The sequence below is a fragment of the Neophocaena asiaeorientalis genome, unplaced genomic scaffold (assembly GCF_003031525.2).
Source record: "Neophocaena asiaeorientalis asiaeorientalis breed wild unplaced genomic scaffold, Neophocaena_asiaeorientalis_V1.1 scaffold171, whole genome shotgun sequence".
Taxonomy (NCBI): Eukaryota; Metazoa; Chordata; class Mammalia; order Artiodactyla; family Phocoenidae; genus Neophocaena; species Neophocaena asiaeorientalis.
Genome location: NW_020174013.1, coordinates 6,455,848 through 6,463,074, shown reverse-complemented (window position 1 = coordinate 6,463,074; position 7,227 = coordinate 6,455,848). Strand labels below are relative to the sequence as shown.

General features: G+C 55.0%; 1 long non-coding RNA gene across 1 annotated transcript in view; it reads right to left on the bottom strand.

The window, feature by feature from the left end:
* The window catches only part of LOC112405195 (uncharacterized), a 196,976-nt gene that overhangs the window by 140,938 nt on the left and 48,811 nt on the right, over positions 1-7,227 (bottom strand). The gene's annotated exons all lie outside the window — the stretch shown is intronic.

Here is a 7,227-nt window from a genome sequence, read left to right as displayed (position 1 = left end):
CTGCACACAAGCCAGCCTCTGCCTCTCCTCCTGTCCCTGCTCCACTCACATCCTGTCCCTCCCATGCCTGAGACTTTGCAAATGCTGTTCCCTCTATCTGGAACAGCATTTCCCCATCCCCCAGTCTCAATGACAACTCACCCCTCAGGATGCAGCCTGGGTGGGCATCACCTACTGAGAAGCCCCCCAAGCCCTGGGCTAGGCGCCACCCACTTTTCCTCCCAAAGTTTCCTGCACAGTCATTGTCTGTGTTTGACTTCCCCACAGAACTGTCAGCTCCTAGAGGGTGAGGGCGTGTCTCTTTTCTCTGTATCTCTACAACTAGCAAAAACTAGCAAAAACTCTGCCACAAAGCAGCATTTAAAAATATTTGCCAAGTAAATAAATGTTTTCTATGGCAACAAGTAGTCTGATTTTTAAAATAATAACCATGATGCTAATGTGTCTGGAAGAGACTAACAAGGTGGCCCTCCCTCAGTAAATGCATTTCACAGGCATCTTCTGAAGGCATCATGGTGATCAGTGACCACAGTGGACCTTGGGGCCTGTAACTGACTGAGCAGGAGACTCTGTTTGGGGGGGTGGAGGTGGACACCCATGAGGCGGTGAGACAGGGAGGGGCGCAGGGAGAGGGCAAGAACAGAGTAACCTGGGAATGTCCTCACCACCTCCCAGGAAGGGAGCCATTTCCCCAGAGGACAGAGGCCTGTCACATCTCGCCCAGTTAATCTGACAGAAGCCAGCTGCAGTGCTGGCTGGGCCTGCCCCTGCAAAGGCGTGCTCAGGCTGGGAACCACAGACCGCTGTTTGCCCCCAGGGACAGGGGCACAGAGGGAGGGTAATTGACTTGTCTCCCAAATTTATTTATTAACTCCTAGCTGCACCATTTGATGCGGTTTCCAAGAGGCATGCCGTTGAAATCTGCCCCCTCGCTCTGCCTCCCCACCCCCTCCTCCCGAACCTCACCAAGCTTGTGATGCCTCATCCCGCAGGCAGGTGGGTGAGGCTCAAAGCCAGCCCCACAGGGAAGACTGCGTGCAGGCAGGGGGCTGGAAAGGGTGTCCACTGTGCAGAGGGGCTCACAGCCCCCAGCTCAGGCTTATGAGCAGGTTTGAGAAGCTGGTGGGACAGCATGCTCAGGAGGCCTGGGTGGGACGAGGCAGGGTACACATCGGGACAAGTCTTACTTTTCTGCTTCAACTTCCCAGCTACGAAAAGGAGAAAACAGGGACTGCTGATGGTCCTTCATAAGGCTGTGCCAGAAGATCGAATGTGACAAGAACAGGAAGGTGCTGTGACAAGTATAGGGCACCCACGGCCGACGGGAACTCAAACGTGGTGGGCATTCCGAATGGACAATGGTGCGGCTCTCCAAGAGCCGGGTTGAAGCCACTACGATGTTCTGCTTTATGCTTTCTCAATTTTCCACGTTTCCAACAATTAGGATAAATGAGTTTTATGACCAGGGAAACACCAGAATAAACAAAAGATGGGAAGTTTGTGGACCAGAGAGGGAACATGTGCCTAAACTTGCATCCCGTAGGAGGCAAGCCCTTGGGGCTGAATCCCAACAAGCAGGGTGGTTACAGGGTGGAGGGAGAAAGGGGGTCCTCCCTCCACTCTGTTGAGCCGGGTAGGAGCTCCCACGTGGAGGGAGAGGGTACAGACTTCAGGGTAAGGGGCAGGGTTGCTTTCTTAGGTAAATGTAGCCACAGACCCCAGCCGGAGGTAACAGGAGTCAGGCCCCACAATTCTCCATTATTAACCCACCTTCAGCCTTTGCAGGATCAGTACAGGCGCCCTCGATTTAGCTGGTATAATGGGAGCCATGCGGCTCCCAATTCCCCAGACCCTCTCCGAGGAGAGACTCCACCCCCTTCCAAGATGGAGGAGGGAGTGACAGCGCAAGACAAGGGGAGTGGACTGCAGGGGTCAGGTGGCCTTGATGCTCTTCACACACACACATACCCTGGCCCTAGCACCCTAGGAGTGTGTGTGTGTGTGTGTGTGTGTGTGTGTGTGTGTGTGTGTACGCGCGCGCTGCCCGGGTAGGGTTATGAGCTGAGGATGCAGGCTGGGTCCAGTACACCCTGATCCCGAGGAGGCAGGAAAGGCTGCTCCAGAGCACAGAGGCCCATCCGAGGCCTCAGGCCAGCTGCCCTGGCCCCTCACCACAGCCTGGGGCTCCCCTGCTCACCCCCGTCGACCCTCTGGAGAAGAAGCTAATGAGGAAAAAAACGTTCAAAGGTCTCAAAGTGGGCAGCAAGCCAGGGGCCTGGCAATCCTCAAACTGACAAGACATAGACACACATGCCAAGATGGCTGCCCTTGGAGATTCCAGGAGAACCGGCCCAAATCCTGTCACTCATACCTGCCCAATACAGTTCTGCCTCTCGGCACTGGCTTCCACTGAAAAGTTCAGCAGGCAGATAGCATCCCTGCCCACGTTCTCAGCCCCACTTCCACACGGACAGGCTGAAGCCCGGGATCCATCCCTTTCCTTTACTCCCCCAGCAAAGACTCACTCACACAAGGCCAGTGCATATGGAGCGAACCCCACTGAAGGTCGGGGTGGTGGAGGGCTTCACGACCCCCTGTAGCTCTGTAAAGGCCTCCCAGCCTTTACATTTTCTAGTCTCATCCCCTCAAGCCCACCTCCATAGAAATGAATTCTTTTCACTTCATTTCACAGACTTTTTTTTTTCCCCCTCCATTCCAACCCTGCTCCCTGCTTCTCTTTCCACTGCAAAGACCCCACCCTCCCGCTTGGTGGAACCCTGGGCTGGGCCCCTTCCCCGAGGCCCTGCCCCTCAGCTCCATGGAAACATTAGCAGAAGCTCTGAAATCTGTCAGTCGTTTTCTCTCCCTCCTTCCCCCACCCCCTCACACACCCACATGCTCCGGCCTCTACAAGCCACTCCTAGAAAGGAAGAGTTCCAGTCAACTTCCAGTCTAGGGACACCAAAAAAGTCAGTAGGCAAGTAGGCAAGACAAAGCATATTTTAATGCAACGCTTTTAAAAACCAAAACTAATGCAAAATATCCACGATGGATGAATGAAATACCAGATTTTTCAATAAAGACAGGATCCATATTACTGAATTTTCCTTTTGCCTCAGGCTCCAACACAGGGGAGCCCAGCACTGCGTTGACTGTATGTCGAGATGAGACCATCGCAAACAGAAAGGTACTCCTCAAAGGTGCCAGGAGGATGACAGAACACGCAGCTCAGAGGAGATTTAAGGAGACTCTGCAACCAGCCAGAGGATGAGTTTTGCACAGGCTTGAGTGGTCTGTGCAGCAACACTCATGAAGGAAAAGAGCCCCCAAAGCAGCTAGAACCTGAAAAAGCGAGCTGCAGACGAGGGCTACACACTCCAGCTTCCTGGGAAGGGAGAGGCAGAGGGGTAAAGGGACAGACATGAGGCTGAGCAAGGGGACAGGGAGGGAGCGAAGCAGAAAGCAGCGCAGGACCTGAGCCTGCTCAGGCCTGCCCGCATAATTCGGGCTGGGCTGGGCCTAATAAGACACTAAGTGCTCCTGTCAAACACCAGGCCACCTCCATCTCCCCCAGGGCCACCAGGACGCCTCCAGGAAAGAACACCTGGCTCTAGAGACCCCTTTACAGAAGGGGTGGGCACCAGAGGCTGGGCAGGCCATGAGTCCAGGGGACCCTGACCTAGGAGCCCATGTGGTAGGCCAGGGCCCAGGAGTATAGGAGCCTCAGGGTCCTGCGTGCACAGGGATCCCATCACCATGCCTGCCAGAGAGGTTCACTTTTCCCAGCTTGGAAAAAAATTCACACCAGCTCATGACTCTGCCTCTTGAAGACTGAACTCATCTTCGTCTCCAGAAGGGCAGCCTGTGTCTGCTCAGCCAGACCACAGAAGAGAGTGGACTCCTGCCCCCATCGCCCCTGGACCTTCCCAAGGACAGCTGGGGAGGACAGGCTGACAGTGTTCTCCGGTCAGGGGAATCCAAACACAGCAACAAGACCTGAAGAGCGTCCAAGAGTCACAAAACGTGAAGTAGAGTTAGTTCTGCCACCTTTGACCCCACTCATCCCCAGGCTTCGTCACCCCGAATACCCACTGCCTCCACTCTGCTCTGCTCTCAGAGCCTCCATCCCCACCTACCACGTGACCTGACTATCGGCCAGGTCACACGTGGCCAGAGCACACACGTGTGCAGGCACACACAGATGCACACACAAACACACAGGTGAGCAAGCACATGGTCTCAGACACAGGCATACATATCACCATATACCCCCACACACAAACACGCACGTACGTACACATATGCACAGACAGGAGCACATGTGTAAGCACAGAGAGACGTGCGCACACAACCACACAAGTAAATGCAGACCTGCACAGACACACACACACAAGCACACACACACATACACACACACGCACGCACACGCACACCACACACCCTGCTGCTGGCGGGCTGGGTGGTCCAGCTACCTCTGATGGGGCCGAATCTCTGGCAAAAAGCCCATCCCTCTTCTCCCCAGAGCAGGTCAGGAAGGGCCAAGACCTGATTTGAAGCATGGCCAGATCATTTTTCACAGCTCATCTTCAAACGGCCTCAGCCCCAAGAGATAGCACACTTTTTAGCAGAGACAAAATAAAAGCGTTCCAATCATCCTGCCCCCACCTGTGGCCCAGTGTAGGGACGCTACGGGGAGGGAGAGAAGGAGCAGACAGGCCAGATGCCACACATCTCTGGGCTTCTGGAACACGGTGGCTGCAGCGGCCCATGTCTGCCCATTGGACAGCAACATGGGAAGGGCCTCGCTGTCCCCTCGGAAAGGTCTGCTCAGCACTTGGGTGCTGTCTGCCTGCCAGTCTTGGAACTGAGAACGCGGGGGGGGGAAGAAGCAGAGGAGAAGTTGGGGGAAGTGCTCATCCTCAATCCCACAGCCCAGCAGGACCAGCCAGGGGCCAGGGCACCAGGCAAGTAGCTGCAGGGCAGCAGTGATGCGTGTAGTACAGGCTCTGATGGTGCAGAGCCAAGCAAACAGCTGCACTCTCGACTGGGGAGTCGCACGGGCCTGGGTCCCAATGTCTCTCTGCCGATAACTGGACGTGGGACCTGGGGCATCCACCTGACCTCAGTCTGTGTTTGCACATTTGTGAAATGAGGATGATAGTATCCACCTTCCAGGGTGGCTGTAGGATGGAGCGTGGTGGGCTAGGGGAGAGAGTGCAGCGCAAGCACTGGTTTGAACTGCAGTTTGATTGAGTCAGGCCTTTGGCACTTGGGGAGCCAAGACTTAGGAGTTGAAAACAACCTGGAGGGAATGCAGGGGAGTGGTGGTCTCTCTGTCTCTGAGATATGGACCCTAAACGATTCGTGCACTTCTCTGGTAGGATCTGAGGTGTCTGAAAAGCTTCACCCCCTCTACTCTCCCCACCACAAGCCTAGTTCTCAGAAGCCAACAAGGGGCTCTCACAGGGGAACCGGGCAGAGAGGAGGACAGGCAAGCCGTGAGGACGCCGTTGGGCTCCTAGCTCACAGAGCTCACCCGAGGGCTGCAGGTCCCCTTCCCTCAGTCCCCAGCCAGCCGCCCTGGCCCCCACTGGCGCCTCTATGACTCTAGGCTTCCCTGACTCCTTTCCCTCTTCCTTCTCTTCTCCCAACCTCCCCTGCAAAGGCCAGCCCCTGAATGGGGATATCAGGGACCAGATGCGCTGTGCTCAAGGCAATGAGATGTGCAACGAGATAGAGCTTTCTAGCAGAGGTGGGTGGGCTCCAGAAGCCCCTGGGGCAGTGAGGACGATCGTGTGGTCATGCCAGCTTTGGCCACCAGGCTCCCAGAAAGTTCCTGGATGGTCAGAACAGGGATAATTCAAGACCACACCTCATATTTCCCTCTATAGATTGGAGAGGCTTTGAAAGTAGATTCTATCAATGTTAGAAGGAATATGGTCATTACAAGACCAAGAGAAGCCATAGCCACATGACCAGCCCAGTCTAAAAGGTTGCTGGAGTCTTATGACCTGCTCCCCCCATCCTTCAACTTATTCCATGAAAGTGTGACAATCACACGACCTGGCTCAGACTCAGTCAATATGGCTAACTGGGCTTCCCCGGGGGCGCAGTGGTTACGAATCCGCCTGCCAATGCAGGGGACACAGGTTCGAGCCCTGGTCTGGGAAGATCCCACATGCCGCAGAGCAACCAAGCCCATGTGCCACAACTACTGAGCCTGCGCTCTAGGGCCTGCGAGCCACAACTACTGAGCCCAAGTGCCACAACTACTGAAGCCCACACGCCTAGAGCCTGTGCTCTGCAACAAGAGAAGCCACCGCAATGAGAAGCCCGCGCACCCCAACGAAGAGTAGCCCCCGCTTGCCGCAACTAGAAAAAGCCCGCACGCAGCAACGAAGACCCAACACAGCCAAAACTTTTTAAATTAAAAAAAAAAAGAGGTGATTAAGTGAAAATGAGGTTCTTAGGGTGAGCCCTAATCCAATCTGACTGGTGTCATATAAGACGAGATCTGGACACACAGAGGGACACCAGGGGTGCCTGCACAGAGTAAAGGCCGTGGGAAGAGGCCACAAGAGGGGTGGCCACCTGCGAGACAAGGAGAGAGGCCTCAAAGGAAACATAACCTGTTGACACCTTGCTCTTGGACTTCTAGCCCCCAGAGCCATGAAAAAATACATTTCTGTTGTTTAAGCCACCCGGTCAGTGGTATTTTGTTACGGCAACCTGAGCTAATACATCCCCTTCCTTAGTTACTGTAACCATCCCATTGCCTCATCCCCAAGATAGAATCAGGGCTTCCCTCAAAATAAACCCCTTGGGCTGGGGAACCATCCAATGGCCCTGATAATGCAGACTAACACACCGTTGACCTGTACACAGAAGATCCCACCTTCACCTTGGACAAGCCCTGGGGTGGATTCCCCACCATAGGCTACAGTCCTTTAACAATTCCAGTACAGGGTGATCTGGAAATGCCACCCACCCAACACCAAACAAAGGCACTGAGGAGGATCTGCCCCATGGCCCTGCGTAGAGAACTCAGGCTGCCCCCTGCCCCCATGAGGCGGGCCACCCACAAAGCCCTCTGTTCACGTGGCACCCAAGCCCCCATGATGGGAGAAGAGGCCTGGGGAGGTTGGGGCTTAGGGAAGCCACGCCCACCTCCCCTCCAGCCATGCAGGGAAAGTGTCCTGAAGAGAAGGGTCGCAGTCTCCATAGAGG